The following is a 22,676-nucleotide window of genomic DNA, read 5'->3' on the forward strand; positions in this document are numbered from 1 at the left end:
CTGATGACATAACTGCCCTTATTCAGCTAGAAGCAGGTCCAGAAGATACAACCTTTTACCCTTGCCCAAATGAGTCCACTAGAGTATTGCTGAGAAGTGAAACCAAATCAAGAAAACTAATCTTAACCTCCATGGAGGTTCCAAATGACTTTCAATGTAAACCACAATACCCTGCTTTCCTGTATCACATACCCTATAAAAAGCATGTTCCCCAAAACTATCTGATGCTGGAGTCTTTTCAGACTGAATAACTGTTCCTTCCTTTAGTAAAAATGACTGCATTCCCCTCTAGAGCTCAACTCTTTATATACCACAGTCTTTTCCAACTTATATTCCCTGGTTACGTTCCCTTAGAAAATATATTGCACTCAATAGGAAATGGAAGGTAGAATATTTATGGTCACTGAAACTCAAACTCTTTTCTCATTTTAGTAGTGAAAAATTAAGTGTGCGTGATGAAAATAGACAGCTTGTTTTATTTCTGATTTTGTTTAAAAGACTCCTATCTTTCTTCCATTATGTACAATAGTTTTTCTTACTTTTAAGTATTATTTAACTATATTAACTAAAGGTTCTTTTATGGCTATTCTCTCTAGATTGATTTTATTTTTACATGAAAGGGTGTCAGATTTTATCAAGTTTTTCTGTATTTGATATAACCATATGGTTTTTGTATTTGTGTTTTTAAATGGTTTATTATATTTATAGTCTTTCCTAGATGGAACCTCCCTGATTCCTGATACAAAGCCAACCTATTTATAATATAAAGCATTTTTAGTAATTTCTTACAAACTCTTTGTTAATACAAATTTAGAATATTGTATTATTGCTCATTAAGTCTATTGGCCTATAGTGTTCTTTTTACTTTATCTAACCCAGGTTTTGGTAAAAAAAAATTCTATTTTTATCAAGGAAAGAAAGGGAATAGATAGCTTTTTATTTTTTTCATGTAGGGCAATATTCATAATATTACAATTAGTTTTTACTTAAATATTTGATAGGATTCACAGGTAAATTTATTTTATGACCAAGTTTTCTTCTCTAGGTCTTGGGTGAAATTTATCTCTTGTTTTTCTTTTCATTTTATTAGGTAATTTAGATCATCTATTCTTTTGTTAATCTTTGTATGTATTATTTTTGTAAGTATTTCTCTATTTCCCATGTTACCATTTTTGTTATCACATAATAAGACAAAATGATTTCTAATATAGTTGCTGTTTTTCTGTTGCTCAGACCAGTCTGATTTTGGTTGTTACATTTTCCTTCCATTTCTCCTTGAAAGATGCTATTTGTCTACTAAATGCCTATCCAGACATATACTGTAGATAGTAAATCTTCAGGATAAATTCTATTAGATGCAGTTTGGTCTAGTCTCATCATTCTCAAAAAAACTTTCACAGACTATAATTAAGTTATTAATTTAGGCACTAGGATAAAAATATTTAAAAAACCATAGGCCCCGGGAGACAGCTGGATGGCACAGTGGATAGAGCACTAGCCCTGGAGTCAGGAGTATCTGAGTTCAAATCCAGTCTCAGACACTTAATAATTGCCTAGCTGTGTGACCTTGGGCAAGTGATTTAACCCAATGGCCTTAAATAAAAAAAATACAGTCCCTTCCCTTAAGGAACTTATAGTTGAATTGATCCAAAAAAGGGGGATCTATGAACAAACATGAAACAACTTAAAATACAATGCATTTTGTGTTAAGTGCTTAATGAGGATGAATGGTACAGACAACAATTCTTCAACTTCAGAAGCAGAAGTTCTCTGAAGACTACCAAAGGTAAGGAAGTAGTTCCATTAAACAACAACAACAACAACAAAAAGATGGAACTAATGTTAAAAAAAATTGAAGGAGTGCATTGCAAAACTTAGCTATTAGGAAATGGAAGTTGATAATCCAATTCTATTCTATTTTAGTGAAATGGCATCTGAAGCAGTAGGTTCAGAGATATGTATTATGATTTAAGAGGAATACTGATAACTTAGCATGTCTCTAAAGGAGAGTAACCAGGATGATGAAGGAATTTTAATCTATGTGATAGGAGGAATCTTTGAAAGGAATGGATATTTAGAATGAAACAGAGAAGACTCAGAAGAGTCATAACCTATTTACCTACAAAGAACTAATCTAAATAAATTAGGGAATAAAAAAAGTTATTTTTGTCTTAATAGACATAGAAATATGGTTTTGAGCATTCATTTTTGCAAGGATTTTTAGTAACATTTTAAAATTTTTATTTTATTTTTTCTAATTACATGTTAAGAAAGATTTTCAACATTGATCGATTTGTATATTTATATGTTAAACATTTTTCTACCACTCTCCCTTCCTACCCCCTTTCCCTCAGTGGCAAACAGTCTATTAAAAGTTGTACGATTATATATGTACTTAACATATTTACATATTAGTCATTTAGTATATGAAGGAATAGGACTAAGGGAAAAGAAAGAAAATTATGAGATAGAGGGGCAGCTAGGTGGTGCAGTGGATAGAGCACTGGCCCTGGAGTCAGGAGTACCTGGGTTCAAATCCAGCATCAGACATTTAATAATTATAATTATCTGGCTACATGGCCTTGGGCAAGTCACTTAACCCCATTGCCTCGCAAAAACTAAAAAAAAAGAATTATGAGATAGGAAGTAAAAACCTAAGAGAATTTTTTTTTAAGTGAACATAATACCCATTCTGTTAGGTATTTGGGGATTTATTTTTTGTTTTCATCTGGACGTGGATATGTGGATGGCATGGTCCATAACTGAGAGGAGCTGCATCCATCGTGGTTGGTCAACTCACACTATTGTTGTTAATATATACAATGTTCATTTGGTTCTTCTCCCTTCACTCAGCATTAGTTGGTGCAATTCTTTCCATGCTTCTCTAAAGTCTGACTATTTAGGAATTCTTATAGAGCAAGAATACTTCATAGCATTCATATGTCATTACTTGCTCAGTCATTCCCCAATATTTGGCATCCCCTCAATTTCCAATACTTTGCTACTACAAAAAGAGCTGCTTTAAATATTTTTGAACATGGGGAACTTTTCCCATTTTTTTACGTCTTTTGGATGTAAGCCTAGTAATGGTACTGCTGCTTCAAAGACTATGATCAGTTTTATTGCTTTTTGGACTTAGTTCCAAATAACTCCACAGAATGGTTGGATCAATTTACAATGTCACCAACAATGCATTAATGACCCAAGCTTCCCACTTCTTCAACATTGATCATTTTTCCTTTTAGTCATCTTAACTAGATTTGAGGTGGTATCTCATAGTTGTTTTAATTTGCATTTCTGTAATAAAGCATGTTACAGAGTATTTTTTTTCATCTATATAGCTTTAATTTCTTCATTTGAAAACTGTCTGTTCATATTGTTTGCTCACTATTCATTTGGGGAATGACTTGTAACCTTATAAATTTGATTCAATTCTCTATAAATTTTGGAACTGAAACCTTTATCAGAATCCCTAGCTGTGAAAATTTATTCCAATCTTGCTGCATGAGTACTAATATGCAAAAATTTTTAATTTAGTGTAGTCAAAATCAGTCATTTTGTATTTTATAATAAACTCTATTTTTTATTTGGTCATAAATTTCTCCCCTTAACATAGATCCAATATTTGAGTATTTCTTGGTCTGTTAATTGATCTATGATGTTGGCCTTTATGTCTAAATACTATAACCACTTTAATCTTATTTTGCTAAAGGGTATGAGATGTAGGTCCATGCCTCATTTTTGACAGTTTTTGAGTTCCTATCTCAGAAGCCAGTCTTTGAGTTTCTCAAGTAGTAGATTTCTATAGTCATTCAGTACTGCATCTTTTGTACCTATTCTAGTCTACTGGTCAATTACTCTTTTTCTTAATAAATGCCAGGAAATTTTGATGACTGACACATTATAGTATAGTTTTAGATATGGTGAAGCTAGGCCACCTTTTTTGCATCTCTTTCATCAATACCCTTGATGTTCTTTATCATTTGTTCCTCCAGATGAATCTTTTTACTAATTTTTTTCTAGCTTTGTAAAATAGATCTTTGGTCCTTTTATTGATATGACATTGAAAAAATAATTTAATTTGAGTAGTATTGCCATTTTTACAATAATAACTTGATCTATCCATGAGCATTTGCATTTTTTCTAGTGGTTTACATCTTACTTTAGTTTTGTGAAAAATGCTTTGTAATTGTGATCATAGAAGTTTCTGAGTTTGTCTTGGGATATATATTCCCAAGTATTTTGTGTTATTTTATTTCTACAATTATTTTAAAAGAAATTTCCGTTTGCATCTCTTGCCCTAGAATTTTGTGTTTATATATATAGAAATGCTGATGATTTATGTTAGTTATATCCTGCTACTCTGATGAAGTTGTTAATTGTTTTGAGTACTTATTTTTTAGTTGATTTTCTAGGGATCTCTGTATATCATCATAACAACTGCAAAGAGAGAAAGTTGCTTTCTCCTTGACATTTATAATTTCTTCCATTTCTTTTTTTTCTGTTATTGCTAAAGCTAGCATTTCTAATCCTATATTGAATAGTAGTGGTGATAATAGGCATCCTTGTTTCACACCTGATCTTATTGGAAATGATCCTAGTTTAACCCTTTATATATAATATTTGCTGATAGTTTTAGATAGATAATAATAAATATTTTTAGGAAAACTCCTTTTATTCCTATATGCTTTAGTGTTTTGAATAGAAAAGGATGGTATAGTTTGTGAAAAACATTTTCAGGAAATATTGAAATAATTATATAACTTCTACTCATTTTGTTATTGACATGTTCAATTATGTTGGTACTTTTCCTAAGATTGAACCATTCTTACCTACCTGGTATAAACCCTACCTGATCATGGTTTATTATCCTAACAATAACTTGTTGCAATTTCTTCGCTAAAACTTTATTTAAAATTTTTCCTTCAATGTTATTTAGGGAGATTGGGTCTATAATTTTCATTGTTTGACTTGAGTCTTAATGGTTTAGCATCAGCACCATACTTGTGTCTTAGGAAGGATTTGGCAGAACTTATTTTCCTATTTTTTAAAATGCTTTATGTAGAATTGGAATGAACTGGTCCAAAAATATTTGGTTGAATTTATTTGTAAATTCATCTGGATCTAGAGATTTTTTTTCTTAGGGATTTTGTTGATGGTTCCTTCAATTTCTTTTTCTGAAATGGGGTTATTTAATAATTTAGTTTTCTGTTAAATCTGGGTAGTTTATGTTTTTGCAAATATTTATCCATTTCATTTAGATTGCCAAATTTATTGGCACACAGCTGGTCAAAATAGTTCTGAATTATCTCTTTAAATTCCTCCTCTTTGGTGGTGAGTTCACCCTGTTTATTTTGATACTGGTAATTTTGTATTCTTCTTTGTTTTTTTGGAACAAATTAACCAAAGGTTTATCTATTTTGTTATATTTTTTCAGAAAAATCGACTCTTAGTTTAATTTATTAGATCAATAATTTTCTTTCAGTTTTATTAAGTTCTTTGATTTTAATCATTTCTAATTTGGTATTTAATTGGGATGTTTAATTTGTTCTTTTTCTAGCTTTTTAGTTCCTTTTTTAATTGACCACCTCTTTCTCTACTCTATTCATTTAAACATTAAAAGATATAAAATTTTCCATAAAATCTGCTTTGATGACGAGCCATATATTTTGGTATAATGTCTCATTATTGTCATTTTTTTGGATGAAATGATGGATTAGTTGTTTGATCCACACATTATTCACCATTAGTTTGTTGTGTTTACAATTAATTATTGATTTAACTTTCCATGGCTTTTTGTCACAAGTAATTTTTATTACATCATGATCTGTAAAGCATGCATTTATTATTTCTATCTTTCTGCATTTGATTTTAAGGTTTTTATGCCTTAGTACAGGGTCAGTTTTAATATAGATGGCATGTACTGCAGTGAAAAAGGTTTATTATTTTCTATCCCCATTCAGTTGTCTCCAGAGATCTATTATATATGTCTTCTAGGATTTTATTCACCTTCTTAACTTATTATGTATTTTGTGATTTGATTTGTTTAATTCTGAGCAAGGGAGGTTGGGGTCCCCCATTATTATTGTTTTGCTGCCTTTGTCTCCTTGTAATTCATTCAATTTCTCCTGTAATAATTTGGGTGCTTTTCAACTTGGTGCACATATATTTAATAATGATACAATTTCATTTTCTATAGTGTCTCTTTAGAAGATATAGTTTTCTTCCTTATTGCTTTTTATGTGCTTTATTTTTGTATTTGCTTTGTCTGAAAACAGGTTTGCTACCCCTGATATTTTTACTTATGCTGAAGCATTGTGTATTTTGCTTCAGTGATTTACCTTTACACTATGTTTATCTCTCTGTTTCAGATGTGTTTCTGGTAAACAACATATTGTAGGATTTTTATTTTTACTGCATTTTGCTATCTGGTTCTGCTTTACAGGACAGTTCAACACTTTCACATTTACAATTATGATAACTAATTGTCCATTTCCCTCCATTCTGTCTTTCCCTGTTTATACTTTTCTCTTATTCCTCCTTACCAATATATTGCCCCCTTTCCCTTTTAACTTTTATTTTAAATTTTTAAGTTTAACTTATCTTTTTGCTTCTACTTTTGCCTTCCTTTTTATCAGTACCTTCTTCCTCTTTCCTTTTTCCCCCCTCCACTTCCCTAAAGGAAAGGACTGATTTTTAAACCCAATTGGGAATGTATGTTATTCCTTCTCTGGATCAAATCAATTGAGTAGGATTTGCTCAGTATTCATGCCCTCCCCTCTTTCCCTCTCCCATAATGGGTTTTTGTGCCTTTTCACCTTGTGCTATTTATCCACTAATGCCTAACCTTCACTTAATAAAATCTTTCTTTTATGTTCTTATTGTTATAACTCTTCTTGTATCTAACAACCCATTTGTAAAAATGTACTCCTTTTTTCTATCCTGATCAAAGTATTCTTCTCAAAGTTTGAGTGATGGATTGCTTGATAGATTGGTAGGCAGCATTGCCTTATTGTCACTGAGGATACTCTCTTCTTCTGTTTCATTAGAAATACACTTCTCAAGAGTCATAAATCACATCAAATTATAGATAATTTATACCTTACCCCCTTTTAAAATATCAGCCATGGGCACACAATTCTCATGAGCCAAAGCATCATGCAATACCAGATCATTTCTTGAACTATTTAGACCAATTCCTTCTCTCCAAGCACACCCTTAAATTTGTAGCCAAAGTATCAAGCAGAACAAAATTTCTTCACATTTCATATCCTGACACTCCCTCTTTCTCTATAGTACTCCAACCATAATCCTAAAACTCTCTCCAACAAAAGTATCAGGTACACTATTTCTCTCTTTCCTTTTAGTACCCCAAGAATGATACTCATTAACTTAAGTATTCATTAAGACAATAACACTTTAAAAAAAAAGACAAGAACACTTTCTCATCTATTTATGCCCAATCCTTCTAAGCATGTTCCCACCCTCTGCCCCATTTACTACATCCCTCCTAAATTTAGATATCTAGTAAAGTAAGATGATTTCTGTTTTAGTTATGTATAGAGTCTCTAAATATTCTAAGTACTAGGATACCCAGAAGGTCTTACATAAAGACTTTAGAACTGAATATAAATCATGGGAAACACTGCACAGGCACATTTTGTTCTAAGGTGCCCTCATCAGAGAAAGTGTTGAGCTTTACAAACAAGGCAGAATTAAAGTAGCTCAAAGGAAATGTGAGATATGTGACTTTACAGTCAACATCCCAGGTATTCACCTGGGCTATTTGTGTCCAAATTGTTATAGAGCATTCTGAGCTCACATTGGTCTGATCAGTCTAAGAAACACTGTAATTTATTTCAAATATAGTGATGTCATTTTGGTCTTCGTTGATAACAAAGAACACAAACCAAACGTATCCCCTGTAAGAACAAGACTTTCAGTTATATTCAACTTTTAACTATCCTCAGAGAAATACAATACTCAAGAATTACAAGTATTATCTTCCTAAGTAAGAATGTATATAGAGTTTAATGTTCTTAACTAGCATTTATTTTTCCCCTTTCCATTTATTTTTAAACATCTTTTTTTTTTTAGTTTTTACAAAGCAAGAGGGTTAAGTGACTTACCCAAGTTCATATAGCTGGGTAATCTTTAAGTGTCTGAGGCTGGATTTGAACTCAGGACCCCCTAAATAGAGCTGGTGGTCTATCTACTGTACTACGTAGCTGCCTTCTTAAGCATCTCTTGAGGCTTGCACTTGAAGATTAAATTTTCTACTCAGTTCTTGTCTGTTAAACAGAACATTTTAAAAGTCCTCTATTTACTTGAAAATGTTTTGCCTCTTACAGAATATTTTGAATTTTAGGGCCTTTGCCCTCTGAAACATCATATTCCAGGCCTCCAGTCCTTTAATGTTGAAGCTGATAGGTCTTCTGTATTCCTTTGTATTTAAGTTTCTTCTTTTTGGCTGCTTGCACTATTTTCTCCTTTAGTTGAGAATTCTGGTATTTGACTATGATAGTCCTTGGAGTTTTTAAACTGAAGTCACTTTTTGGAATTGTTCTGTTTATTCTTTCAAGTACTATTTTGTTTTCTTGATCTCATATTGGGACAGTTTTCCATGATAATTTCCTGAAAAACATTTTCCAAGCTCCTTTTTTGATCTAGACTTTCAGGTAGACTGGAATTCATAAATTATCCCTCTTGGATCTGTTTTCCAAATCATTTGTTTTTCCTAAAAAGGTACTTTACATCTTCTTCGTTTTTATCAGTCTTTTGATTTTGTTTGATGGAATGTTGATGTCTCATATAGTCATTAGTTTCTATTTGTCCAATTCTAATTTTGAAGGTTCCATTTACTTGTTAGTTTTTGTTTCCTTTCCAGTAGGTTAATTTTTCTTTTAAATGAGTTGTTTTCTTTTATCAGTTAATTAATTTTGGTATTTGATGTATTGCATTCCCTTTTCAATTGATCAATTTGACTTTCAGAGGAGTTGCATTCCTTTTCCAGTTGCCTGATTTTATTTTTTGATGAGTTATACTCTTTTAATAGTTGAAAATTTTTACTTATAAAAGAGATGATTTCTTTGTTCAGTTTTTCGGGGTTGGTACCCTCCTTATATCTAGCTGAGATGGAACCTAGAAAGCTGTCTAACTGCCAGGATCTGAGCTGGGTTGTGACTACAAGCCTCTTGCTGGCTTTCCCCGCTCTCCACCCTACCTGGGCTCTATTTCCCCCTTTCCCCTGAAGAGACAGAATTTTACTGAAGGTCATAGTATTAATGTCTGTGTAGAGGCTTCATTTAATGATGTGTAAGGGAAAGTTCCAGGAGCATGTTAGCTTCATACCACCATCTTGTCTCCATTCTGAAAATCTTCCATTTTTGCAAGATTTTGAATTCCAGATTTTTCTTTCTCACTCCTTTACTTCTATCTTCCCTAAGACAGCAAGCAATCTACTACATGTTTTACATGGACAGTCATGTCAAACATAACTCCAAAATAATCATGTTGGGAAACAAGAATCAGAACAAAAGGAGAACACAAGAAAGAAAAAGCAAAAGAAAAATTAACTTGAAATAGTATGCTTCCACCTGCTTTCTCTGAATGTGGATAGAATTTTCTATCACAAGTCTTTTATTTTTTAATTATATAAATATTTTAATCATATGCAATAGTAGTTTCTACATATCATTTTTGGTAAGGTTTTGAATTTTATGCTTTCCCCCCCATCCTTCCTCTCCTCCCCTCTAACCCCCACAGAAAGCAATCTGATAATCTTTACATTGTTTCCGTGCTATGCATTGAACAAAATTGAATGAATTGAGAGAAAAAAACATATCCTTGAGGAAAAATTAAAATATTAGAGATAGTAAAATTATGTAGTACACAAGTTTTTTTTAGAATTGTCTGATCACTGTTTTGCTGAGATGAGCTGTCTCTCATAGTTGATTAACTCATAATGCTATTGTTAAAGTGTACAATATTCTCCTGGTTCTGCTCACTTCACTCAGCACCCTGTCATATAAGTCTTTCCAGGTTTTTCTGAAATCTGCCTGTTCATCATTTTATAGATGATTGATGTCCCATTACATTCATGTCACAGTTTGTTCAGCCATTCCCCAATTAAAAGACATCCCTAAAATTCCATTTCTTTTCCATTACAAAAAAAAAAAAACTTCCATATTACTGGATTGAAGAGTATTCACAGTTTTCTAGCCTTTTGGGCATAATTCCAAATTACTCTTCAGAATGGTTAGATCAGTTCACAACTTCACCAACAATGTACTATTGTTTCAGTTTTCCCACAGCCTCTCTCACCTACATCATTTTCTTTTTTTGTCATATTAACCAATCTGATATATGTTAAATTATACCTAAGAGTTGTTTCAACTTGCATTCTCTAATCAATATTGTTTTAGAGAATTTTTCACGTAACTATAGATAGTTTTAATGTCTTCATTTAAAAACGCTCTGTTCATATCCTTTGACCATTTGTCAATATGGGAACAACTTGTATTGTGATAAATTTGACTCAAAGCTTTATGTAAATTCCTTCACTTTCAAGACCTCTCAATCTTAAATTGGCAACATCAATCCCAGGCAACATATGGTAAGTAAACTAATGAAAGCCAATAAAGTCACCAATAAAGAGAATATAGAAACAAAAGATTTGATTGATTTGCCCAAGGTCATGTAGCTAATCAGTGACAGAACAGACTGGCTGACTTTGCTAAAGCACAGTCTACTCTTCGGTGGTCTATCCCAAAGAGATTATTCAAAAGCCCTCATATTTTAAAACTGCTCAGAATTTATTATACAAGCCTACAAAGATTACAGATTAAAAATATTTTCTCCTCCTGGAGAAGTAGCAAGCAATTTATAAACTGCTTGAGGGCAGGAGTGGATAACAAAAGGCGAGAAAGAGAGAGAGAGAAAGGGGGGGGGGGGGGGGAGAGACAGAGAGAGAGAGAGAGAGAGAGAGAGAGAGAGAGAGAGAGAGAGAGAGAGAGAGAATGTCAGAGAGAGAGAGAGAGACAGCCAGGAGAGTTAATTGGGTGGAGACAGAGGGCAAAGGGAAAATCCCCTCCCCATCTATGTGACTGAAACCAGGTAAAAGACTGAAAGCTGTTAGGGGAAAGACAGTGGAAATGAGGAGAGATTCTGAATTTACATTTAACAATGGAACAATAAGAATCAATTCGCATCACAGATACAGATGACATTCTCATATTAGACATAATTTAACAATGTAAAAGTTGACCAAATTTGTTGCCAATTCTCCATTTCCTATGTCCATAACTCCCTGTATCACCTATACTAATTGTTCCTAAAACTGTAAATTCAGCTCTATTTATTCTCCTGAACTCTAATCCTCTTTCATTAAATGCTTAATCAACATATCAAATTGGATGCCCTATAACCAACACTAACTCAATATGTTTAATAAAACAGAATTCATTATTTCTCCACTCCCTCAATATAATTCTCTTCTAAACTTCCTTGTTTCCATTCAGTGCACTACCTTTCACTCTTATTTACCAACTCAGAGTCACTGTAAATGTCTCATTCTCATTCAGTATGTATATTCAACTAGTTTCATTCCTACTTTTTTTTGACATCTTGGTCTATCTCTTTGTTTTCATTAATAGAACCTCTCTACTCCCTTTCAATCTTTATCTTCTCTTATGTGAATTATTAAAATGACTCCAAAATTGGTCTCCTTCCATCAAATATTCCAGTGCTGCAATCTATTTCCCATTCAACCTCAAAAGCAATTGTCTTAAAATATACTTTTAAAAAAATTTTTGCAAGGCAATGGGGTTAAGTGACTTGCCCAAGGTCACACACTAAGTAATTATTAAGAATCTTAAATCAGATGTGAACTCAGGTCCTCTAGACTCTGGGACTGGTGCTCTAGCCACTGTGCTACCTAGATGCCCCACTAAAATATAATTCTGATCATGCTATTTCACTATCAGTAAATGTCAGACTGTCTATTACCTCTGGGATTAAATATCAACTGCCTCAGTTACATAAAGTCTTTCCCAACATAGTTCCATGCTATCCTTTTTTTGTGATTTCATATTAATGCCTTTTACTCATATATGGACAGAACTAGTTTAACTTTCTTACTTTTCTGTCATATAAGGACAGAACATTTGACTTTCTTACTTTTTAATCTAGTTTAACTATCTTTTCTATCAATCTCTATTACTTTTCTATCATTTAATTTTCTTACCTTTTTATTGCTATTTCTTATTTTTCTATCTTATCCTTTCTATCTCTAACCTCCATGTCTTTGTTATGGTTATTTTCTCATTCATAAAATCCACTTTCTCTTTGCCTCCATTTCATACAATACCTAAACTTACATTAGTTTATCTTAAGTGTTACTTCCTTTAGTAAGTCTTTCCTGATTCCTACACTGTTTCTCTCCTCTATCTTCCTGTGTTTCTATATTTTGCATAACCATTAATGCACTATTAGCCCCCAGTTATATTATAAGATCCAAAAACAAAGGATTATTTCAGTTTTCCCATTTTTATCTCTGTGGCTAGTCACATAGTAATAATAATAATAATAATAATAATAATAATGGGGGTAGCTAGGTGGCACAGTGGATAAATCACCAGCCCTGGAGTCAGGAGTACCTGGGTTCAAAACCTGAAATAATAATAATAATAATAATAATAACATTTCACTATAGCACATTAAGATTTACAAATTATTTTAGAAGTATTGTAGCAATTTATCTTCATGACAACCTCAGGGTGGAGACAGAAGGATTAGGAGCTATTAATATCCTCATTTTACTGAAGAAGAAACTGATGCTGAGAGAGCTTAAATAAATTACCTAAGGTCATACAATTTGTAACTATGTGAGATTGAATTTGATTCTTGATATATTCTTGATATTGATATAATACTGTATCATTTCCCCATAGTACTTAGTTAATAAATGAATATGAATTGATTTTGCTCTTTCAACTTCTAAATCTGTGAAGAGAAAGAGTGGGATTCAAGATTTGTTCTAATTCTAAAGAAACTTTAATCTAGAAATCTAGTAAATAAATGAAACAGAGATGAATAGACTAATTGTAAATTTAAGACACCCAGGGACCCAGATCCACCCAGAACTACAGAATAGAAGGGAAAATGATTGACTAGATAAAAGACTAAGAGTTTGAGAGGAATTATTGGACGAACTAGGGAAGTATCTCATTCACTCAGGGGGCCACAAGCAGATAATACATAGATAATAAATGCAAGGGATAAAGCAGTTGGAGAGAAAAAGCATAGACACAACTAGAGAAGAAAGAGGAAACAAATCCAGGGAGAAGAAAAAAATAAGGAGCAGATTCTGGAAGGAAATGAAAATTCCATCAAATATAGAAGGAAAGAAAAAATAAAGTTACATGGGCTTATTTTTTTGCTTTTTTGAGTAAATATGATTTAGTTTGACACTCTGACAGTATCTTAAGTGCCTACTAAGAAAAGTAAAATGCCAGACACTGAAAAAAAGTTAAGAAAATAATTATAACACATATTCTGGAGCTTACTAAATGATAAAAATCTGTCAATCCCCCTAAAGATCTAGTCACAACAACACACAATCACACAGAAGCCATCTAGTCCAAACCTTAGCTGATCCAAATACCTTTTTCAATTCAAGCCCTTGTGGAAAAATCTCCAACAAAATATGCTTTGCATGATTTCACATGAATAAATCAATATCATACTCTTGCCTTCTCAACTAGTTGGGGAAAGGCTGGAAGGAAGAAGAAAATTTAGAACTCAATTTATTTTATATGAATGTAAAAAAATGTATATACATACATATGCATATATTGAGGGCTTCCTTAATGAAATAAATAAAAATATTTTTGAAAAACCAAAACCTCCAATAATGATGGAGACAATATTTCTCAAGAAACCAAATTCCAATTTATGAAAATGTTAACCATTTGGAGACATTTCTCATATCTCAAATCTAAGTTTGCCATCTTGTAATGCCTACCTATTACTCCTGGTTCTACAGAACATGTCCAATCTGTCTTCCTCAAAATGATCTGTCAAGGGGGTGGCTAGGGGATGCAGTGGATAGAGCACTGGCCCTGGAGTCAGGAGTACCTGAGTTCAAATCCATCCTCAGACACTAAATAATTACCTAGCTGTGTGACCTTGGGCAAGTTACTTAACCCCATTTGCCTTGCAAATAAAAAAACTAAAAAAAATGATCTGTCAAATATTTGAAGATCACTATGTCACCTTTAAAATTCATTTTCCTTAGGTTGATTGCTTCACATTCCTTCAAATAATCCTCTAATAAGATATTCTTCTGGGTTTTTTTTTCCTTTAATGTCACTTATTTGGACCTAAGGATAGATATAAGCTTAATGATATATCTTCTCAAAATGTGAAGTACAAAACTTAACAAAAATTTTCAAATGTAATCTTATTAAAGTAGAAGATTGTTTCCCTTGTTTTGACACTGTATCTCCTTTCATATAGTACAGAATAACAGTTTTTTCTAGTTGACATGACATATATATGCTGTTTAGTAATATTTTTACAAAAACAGATCTTTGGGAATTTTCCAATTTATCTAAGCCATGCTAATGTGATAAGGATGTTTACCTATAGGACAATTAGGACAAGATACAGAAAATAAAGAAAAAGTTTCCAAGCAGATCAGATATTAATCAATCACTATTGGTCCACCTCAGGAAAACCAGATGAAGGTGCAATGGAATAAAAAGAAAAAAAATATGAAGAAAAAGAGAGTCTGAGTTGAATAAATACTTTAAACACTTCCTTTCTGCCTTCCTTCCCTGCTAGCCTTTTAGTGCATTCAATCATACCAGGTACACAACAAACCATGTAAATGACCACCTCCAAATAACACTGTGTTCCCTTACATTCTGCTATTTATTTAATTATGCTTGGCTTTTTTTCAGTATGGGTACTAGCTGTATTCATTCTTTGAATTATAACCGCACCTCATATTACAGACACAATTTTTTTGTATATGTGTGTATCTGAAAATCAAAAAAGAAAAAGCAAATTATCTCCTGGTGACCCAGTCTCTGATATTGAACCTCACCAAACAAGCTAAGGTCTTTTAATGACAACCCTTCACCACATCCATAGTAAAAGCCTTTCCAGCTTGGTAGAAGCTAGTGAATATATGCTCCATAAAAATAGACTTTAAGGTCAATTCTGTGTTATGATTTTGATGGAAGATGTCAAAGGGGGCTAAAAAATGATAATTTTCAATGAATAAAGACTTCAGAATCTAGAATATCATAAGGTAGAAGAAGTATTTAGTGTTCAGTGATGATATGGATCTGTTTAGGTCAACCTAGTCACATTTTGCATTCTTCTTTGAGAATTTTGCAGAATCTGTCCAGTTTTGCCAGTGTGACCAAAATAAGTCATGTGGTATATCTCACAGGAGCTGTTTTTAAGATGTTGTGACTTTAAATGGAACAAACCCTCAGGAAACTGAGGTGTTAATCTCACACATTTTCTCCTGAATAGACTTTATAAGACTTAGATCCATGCACAAGGTCTCATTAGGAAAGTGTAAGAACCTTGATTGCTCTTCAACTTAGAAAACTACCTCGTGGCTAATCATGAATTTGTGATCTTAAAAATGAATGTAATTCTCGTTGTGAGGACTAAATATAGCAATGCCTATTCTCTTTAAGTTGATATATAGAATCTAATGCAATAGGGATTAAAATACCCATAGAATAACAGAATTTGAAAAAACAATTTAAAAAGTAAATTTTAATTCATCTGTAAGAATCAGAAAGCTAGATTATGCATGCCTTCATGTGTAGACAAATGCAAAATTCAAGTACATATATATATATATGTATGTGTGTGTGTGTTTGTTGTAAAAACGCATATATACATATACTAATTGAATTCTACTGATTGTTAACTTATTTTCTTTGTGTTGCAAATATCTACTACAGAATCTGGAACATAATAGGTGCTTAATAAACACATATGGTTGAAATATAAGTATATATATGTGTGTGTGTGTGTGTATATAAAATTATATGTACTTATATAGTTTTAGAAATACTAATCTTATTTCATCCTTAATATTAGGTTCATTGAGAAAAGATTATGTTTTATATTTCTCTGTCATTTTTCACCAACTAGTATAATTTAATTCAAGTCAGTTCAGAAAGCAAGCATTTATTATGTGATTATTTTGTAATGTACTTAAAGAGATGTAAATTTAATCAACAGATGATGTTACTAGACATTTGCCTAGTCCTATTCACTAGCTATAAAGAGGAAAGCTTTGAGAAATTAATTTCTACTTTTGTAACTATATATTCCACCTCATGAGGAATCTTTTGAGGGAAACTCTCTTCCTTAATTTTCATACTGTGAACTTCAGTGCTTGAATTATCTATCTCTTTCTCTCTCTCTGACTCTGTCTCTGTCTCTGTCTCTCTCCCCCGCCTGTAATCTATCTAATTATTAAATTATTCATTTGAACATTTATCTGTTCATCCCATTTATTTATTTATTTATCTGTTTATTTATTTATTTATCTATTTTCATGGCTACATTCCTTAGTCTAAATAGCATGGCTAGTAAGGATTTTTTTAATCTGATTAGATCTGAGAACCTACCTAATAAGAAGTTACTCTTTTTTCCTTATATAATTCATCAAGATTTTGATATAATGAGTATAGCATGAGATCTTAGTTCAAATCTTGCCTTAGCAATATTGGCTTGAGTAGGTCACTTAATCTCAAACGGCCTCAGTTTTCTTATCTATAATATAACCTATTTCCCAGAGCTGTTGTGTGGACATAACAAATATATAGCAAATTTTTCCCATTAAATTAACAAAAAGAACGATGCATATTTTATAAAATGTGCACCAAATAGTTATATGCTTGCAGATTTTCTTAGATTCAAGCCAAAATTCAAAATAATATTTAGGTCACTTGAGGTATTTTAGGAAAAATACAAATCACCACTTTCTCTCTACCTTTATCCCCTAGCTGTTTCTCCTGTAATTGGATAAAGCTTTTATGAAATACAACATTGTTTTCAACTAAAAATGACTAAGATTATATCCCTATCCAAAGGGACAATCTGGAATTGGAGACTAAGTTGATCTTCACCTGATTTTTCTGTTTCTACTCAGACCTGACCCTTCATATTATATTTCATTCTTTTTCACCACCCCACTCACCAAGGACATTTTGTTATTTGTCCTGCCAGTATGTCATATTCTTCTCATCTCTTCTCCTACTTCCCCCTGTTTTTCATATATTGCTCAGGGAAAAGTAATTAAATTAAATTATCACAACTGGAAAAGTTTTGTTGAGTAGTCAAAGCTAGATTCACTAATATAGGACTTGCTTCCTCAAGATGCAAAAAGGTCAACAAAACCAGAGACTAATCCTTCCCAGTCTTTCATTAGAATGAAACCATATAAGTTTCTTCCTACTTTCATGCTATTTATCCTCACAACTCTCTTTCATCTTTCTTAATCCTTATTAAGCTATTTAGAATATACTTCCACCTTACTATTCTTGTAAATAACAAAGCTGTCTTCCATTGCTATCATATTAGTGCTTTGATTCAAATACTTTTTTGTTTAATGCTGGAAGTTCTCTGGGCTTTCACATGAAGTTAAAATTTTTTATCTGAACTCTTTTGAACTTCAAATTATAATAATCTACTGAATTACACTTAAAATTCTTTTGACTTCTTGATAATTAAACCCTTATCCAACTATCATTTTCCAAATACAGGCTCTATATCCTAGTAGAATATAAAATTCCCAAGGACAGAAAAGTGTTTCACCACAAAAATCCATATTCCTAGTGACTACCATAGCATCTAATGTAGATTAGTTGTGAAATTGATGCATTCTTTGATTTATCAGGACATAAATCAGTGTAAGTTTTTAGATGAAAACCTCAAGTCTTTTTTTGTGATTTTTAAAAAATGTTCCACTTATGCAAAGGCAAAGATAGTTTTAACATTCTTTCTTTTTTTTTAGGTTTTTGCAAGGCAAATAGAGTTAAGTGGCTTGCCCAAGGCCACACAGCTAGGTAATTATTAAGTGTCTGAGACCAGATTTGAACCCAGGTATTCCTGACTCCAAGGCCAGTACTCTATCTACTGCGCCACCTAGCCGCCCAACACTCATTCTTTTGCAAGACTTTGAGTTCCACATTTTTCCTACCATCTTCTCTTCTTTCCTCCCCCCCTTCAACAAGCGATCTGATATAGGTTATATAGGAACAATAATGTTTAGCACATTTTTGTTTTGTTTTGTTTATACTTTTTAAATTTATTTTTCTATGTTGCCAAGTCCAATGCATTTCACACAATAAGATTTCAGCAAATGTTTGGTGAATCAATATTAGTTTTGGAATAGTTCCTCTTTCCTTTTCTTTGTCATTCTCACTATAATTAATGTACTTTTCTTGTTGTAAAAGTAAACATAAGCCTAGGTCAGGGCCAGGCCCTAGTGGGGCAGCAAGGGCAGAGACCTGAGGGCCTCCAGGTCACAGTCTGGTACAAGTCCTATCTCTTCCCAAGGCCTGAGCTTTTCCTAAGCATTATTCTTGAAAATACGAGATACTGTCAGTGCTGAAGAAGACAATGATGAGCTAATAGATAACTTGAAAGAAGCAAAGTATATCTGGACAGAGCTAGTAGAGCAAGCCTTCTGAATTACTGATTATGTAGACTACTATCTTGAAGAATTTAAAGATAATACCTATAAAATACCTATGAAAATTACCTAGAAACATGGCAATATTCACTTTCCTGCCCTGTGCATATATTCAGAAGTGACAGAAGCTCTGGATCTACAACCTGGACTTTAATTCTTGAATCTCAGTAGTGGCACTGGTTATCACAGTTCTATGGTTGGACTCATTTTAGAACTTCATTCAGATGTGATAAAATATGCCAAGCAGAAACTGGACTTTTTCCATCAGACCAAGTGATAGCTTTGGCAAGTTTGAATCCTTTGTTATGGTCAGCTATCTGGAAATTTCTCCAGATTGTTTTCAATATGATTGTGTTTATTGTGGTGCTAGAGTTCAAAAAGAACATGAAGATTACATGCAGAGTTTGCTTAAAGTTGGAGCGATTTTTGTCATACCACTAAGAGAAAAAGTGAGTAAAATAACTGGAACAGGTCCTTCTGTTTGGGAGATCAAAAAGATTTTGGCTGTTTCTTTTGCTCCTCTGATCCAGCCCAGTCATTCAGATTCAGTTAAGTCAAGACTTATGCAATTGCCTCCATTGGCTGTTCAGAGTCTCTAAGATTTAGCTCAAATTATAATTCAAGGAAATATTAAAAAGATAATTCATCAAGAAACAATGAGCAAAAATGGAAATGCATTGAAAAACATACTCAGGTAATCATAGGAGGGTTTGATGTCATCGAATGGAAACTACTGTCTTCTTGGACAAAGAAGTCTTTACCAGTCATATTTCCAACCATCTGATGGCAACAATAGTGAGAATGGGAAAGAAGGAAGAAGGCAAGAGAAGGAAAATGATATCAGATGCTCCTGTAAACTTTCTGAGTGAGAAGGCCTTGAGTCTGCCCCTTCTCCTGACCCTCTGAGATATTAACTGCTTTATTACAGAGAAAAAATAAGTCTTATATTTATATTAAAAAGGATACATAAGGGAGAAGTGGTGAGGGCCTGATAACTTGTATATAACTTACTTACCTGTTAAAATGGTCTTCCCTGGCATAGATTGTCTGGATATGTATACTTAAACATCCTCATTTTTTTCTCGTAGTTTCTTGGTGGTGTGCTATTTTCTTAATCTTATAGCAGGATTTCCTTTAAAAGTGATCTGGTGAATGCAAACTGCCTAGAAACAACTATTTCTTCCATTGAGGGGAAAGAAAATCACTTCAGCATCAACCGCAATAGCAAAGCAATGTAATAAATGATGAATCACACCTTGTGTGGCCTCTGAACTTTGTGCTGTTGTCATTGTATATGAATTAAATGTATCTACAGTAACATGAATGAATTTCATTTTTCCAAAAGATGTATAATGAGTCACATCCATCTGCCATAATTCATTAGGAACCTGGCCTCTAAAATTCTTAGAATAATTTGGAGGGGTAGGTAAATATGGAATGCATAGTTGGCAGGATATTACCATATTCCTTGCTTGCTCTCTGTTTTAGATCTGATGAAAAAAACTAAAAAAAATATTTACCTTAATTTCCTGCTGCCCCTTTATGAAAGTTCTTTTGATCCAGAGGTGTCCAGACTTTATCTTTCCTTTCAAGATTGATTCCCCTCCAGATCCAGCTGTCTGTCCATCAGTCCCTGTTCGGATGCCAACTATCACCTGCAATAGCTGTGGTGTGGGTCTGACCATGAACTTCCTAGAGTCAGGTCGTATAGAAAAACATATACCAAAACATACAAGGTTGGGAAGTGAAAATCTACCAACTTTATTTTTGGAAGCTCAGACTTTTTATAGCAAAAACTTCTCTCAGGAATGACTGGTTAAAGGAGACCCAGTGTCACAATTTCCTGGGTAGATTTACAATATTTGTTCTTAGAAATCTGCATACTTCTCTATCAGAAAAACCTTTTACAACCACCCCCAGAGCCACAGATTATCCCAAATCAGGGTTCACTGGTGAGACAATTGATCCATATAATGAGGAATAATCCATACATATCTTTGATGGAAAAAGTCATCAACAATATGTGAATATCACTCCCAGAGGCTGGTCCTCTTCACTTCAGTAAGGCTGTTTTGTCTTTCAGCCATGATTTAAAACTAAACTCCAGTTTAAAATGTTTCTAGACAGCACCCTAAAGACTACTCTGCAACATAGATGCATAAAATAGTATATACTGTGTAATTAAAATGAAAACAGCCGATTCAAATTATTTTGCTTCCTCCAAAACACCCGCCTAAATCACAAATTTTACAAGTACACAAAATCATTTCTGGGGGGTGATACTCTAAATGTCCGAGTTTGAATTCTGAATTTTAGTGTTAACTGCCCTTAATCATTGGCACCAAGTTTGACTCTTCATATAGTTTACTGGAAAATATTGTTACAAGCCTGTTTAACCAGATTATATATAAGTAAATAGATAAGTTTCTGTGAGTTTACAGATTTTAAATTTTCTAAAGATATAGTGAGGTTAATTGGAAAAAGAAAATCAGAAATACATCAAACTACCTAAATTTGTTTCTATATAGTAAGATTCATATATATGTGAAATCCTGTATGGATTTTTCTCTGAACAGTTTACAAGCTAAATACTGAAAACCTTGTCCAAGTTTAGTGTTAGAGATTCCTGAACAGGTATTTTGAAAAATGTCACAGATTCTTTATGTTAACGTGATTGATATTCTTAAAAATATGCAATACAAACCTAAATGTGGTTGAACTGAGACTGGAAACTACTATTGTTCTGAAACCATTGACAATTCAGTTTCTCAGAATGTATAGAAGATGAAAAATCTCAGATTGTAATTAGTGGCAATGCTCCCTATAGAGAGTCCCTGCTTTCTTGACCCCAGTTTAGTATTTTTCTGTAACTAGATTAGATTAATGAGATTTATCTTTTATAGTTCCACAAAATTAGATTTTTTAAAAATATTTTTTCTTAAGAAAAATAGATCTTTAAGATTTTTAGTTGTGTTATATGAATTTAATTTGCAGTGAATTATAAATTATACTTTTCCCAAATTATAAAGAGTGTAAAAGTAAAAAGGGGAAAGAATTCTCAGTCCTTCTAAACTAGTAAAGAAAATGGTGTAATATTTAAGATAACCTGACTGAAAAACCTTTCAATTATCTAAGATCACTTTTGAGATACACAGGAATTATATTACTTAATCCAAAATATATTTGTTAATTTTCGCTTACTTCCCTGTCATTTTACGTGCCCCCAAGAAAGCATGACTAAACTAAAATGTACACAGTAAACGCAAACTCTCAAAGTATCTAAGATTGAAACATATAATTCACATTGACTGTGTCATGTGATTAAATATTATGTAGCACTTTGAAATTGCAGGGTAAATTCAAAAGTGTCTCTGTACTGACTTCTGTTGATTTAGATAATTTTCTAAAATTACTTAATAGATCTTTAGTCTGTGTACTAAGAATTTTTTCACCACAAATTAAAATCTGTATAGTCAAATAAAAAGAAAAAAAGTAAACATTCAACCTCACCTATGCCAACAAAGGTACTTCAAGAAAAATAAAGTAAGAGAAAGAAAAAAAGGGTACTTCAGTCTGTGTTTAGATACCATTAACTCTATTTCTGGGATGGATTGCATTATTTATCATAAATTCATCAAAGAGTTTGCTTCAATATTTTCCCCCACAGTTGCTATTGCTAGTTATGTTTCCCTCCATCCTATTCCTCCCCATACCTATTTATTCTATTCTTTTTTCTCCATTCACCCTGTCCCTTCTCAAGAGTGCTGTATCTGACTACTCCCTCCCATAATCTTCCTCTCTTCTATCATCTACACCCCACCTCCACTCTCCCTATGCCCTTTCTCCCATCCCTTTCCTTTTCTTTTTTTTCCTATAGGGCAAGAATGATTTCTATATCCTATTGAGTATGTATGTTATTTCCTCTTTGAGCCACTTCTTATGA

The 22,676-nt window shown here is 32.7% G+C and overlaps 1 pseudogene; it reads left to right on the forward strand.

The window, feature by feature from the left end:
• The window catches only part of LOC141502083 (protein-L-isoaspartate O-methyltransferase domain-containing protein 2 pseudogene), a 126,490-nt pseudogene extending 107,158 nt beyond the window's left edge, over positions 1–19,332 (forward strand).
• Positions 19,333–22,676: the final 3,344 nt, after the last annotated feature.

The sequence above is a fragment of the Macrotis lagotis genome, chromosome 1, assembly GCF_037893015.1.
Source record: "Macrotis lagotis isolate mMagLag1 chromosome 1, bilby.v1.9.chrom.fasta, whole genome shotgun sequence".
NCBI classification, from domain to species: domain Eukaryota; kingdom Metazoa; phylum Chordata; class Mammalia; order Peramelemorphia; family Peramelidae; genus Macrotis; species Macrotis lagotis.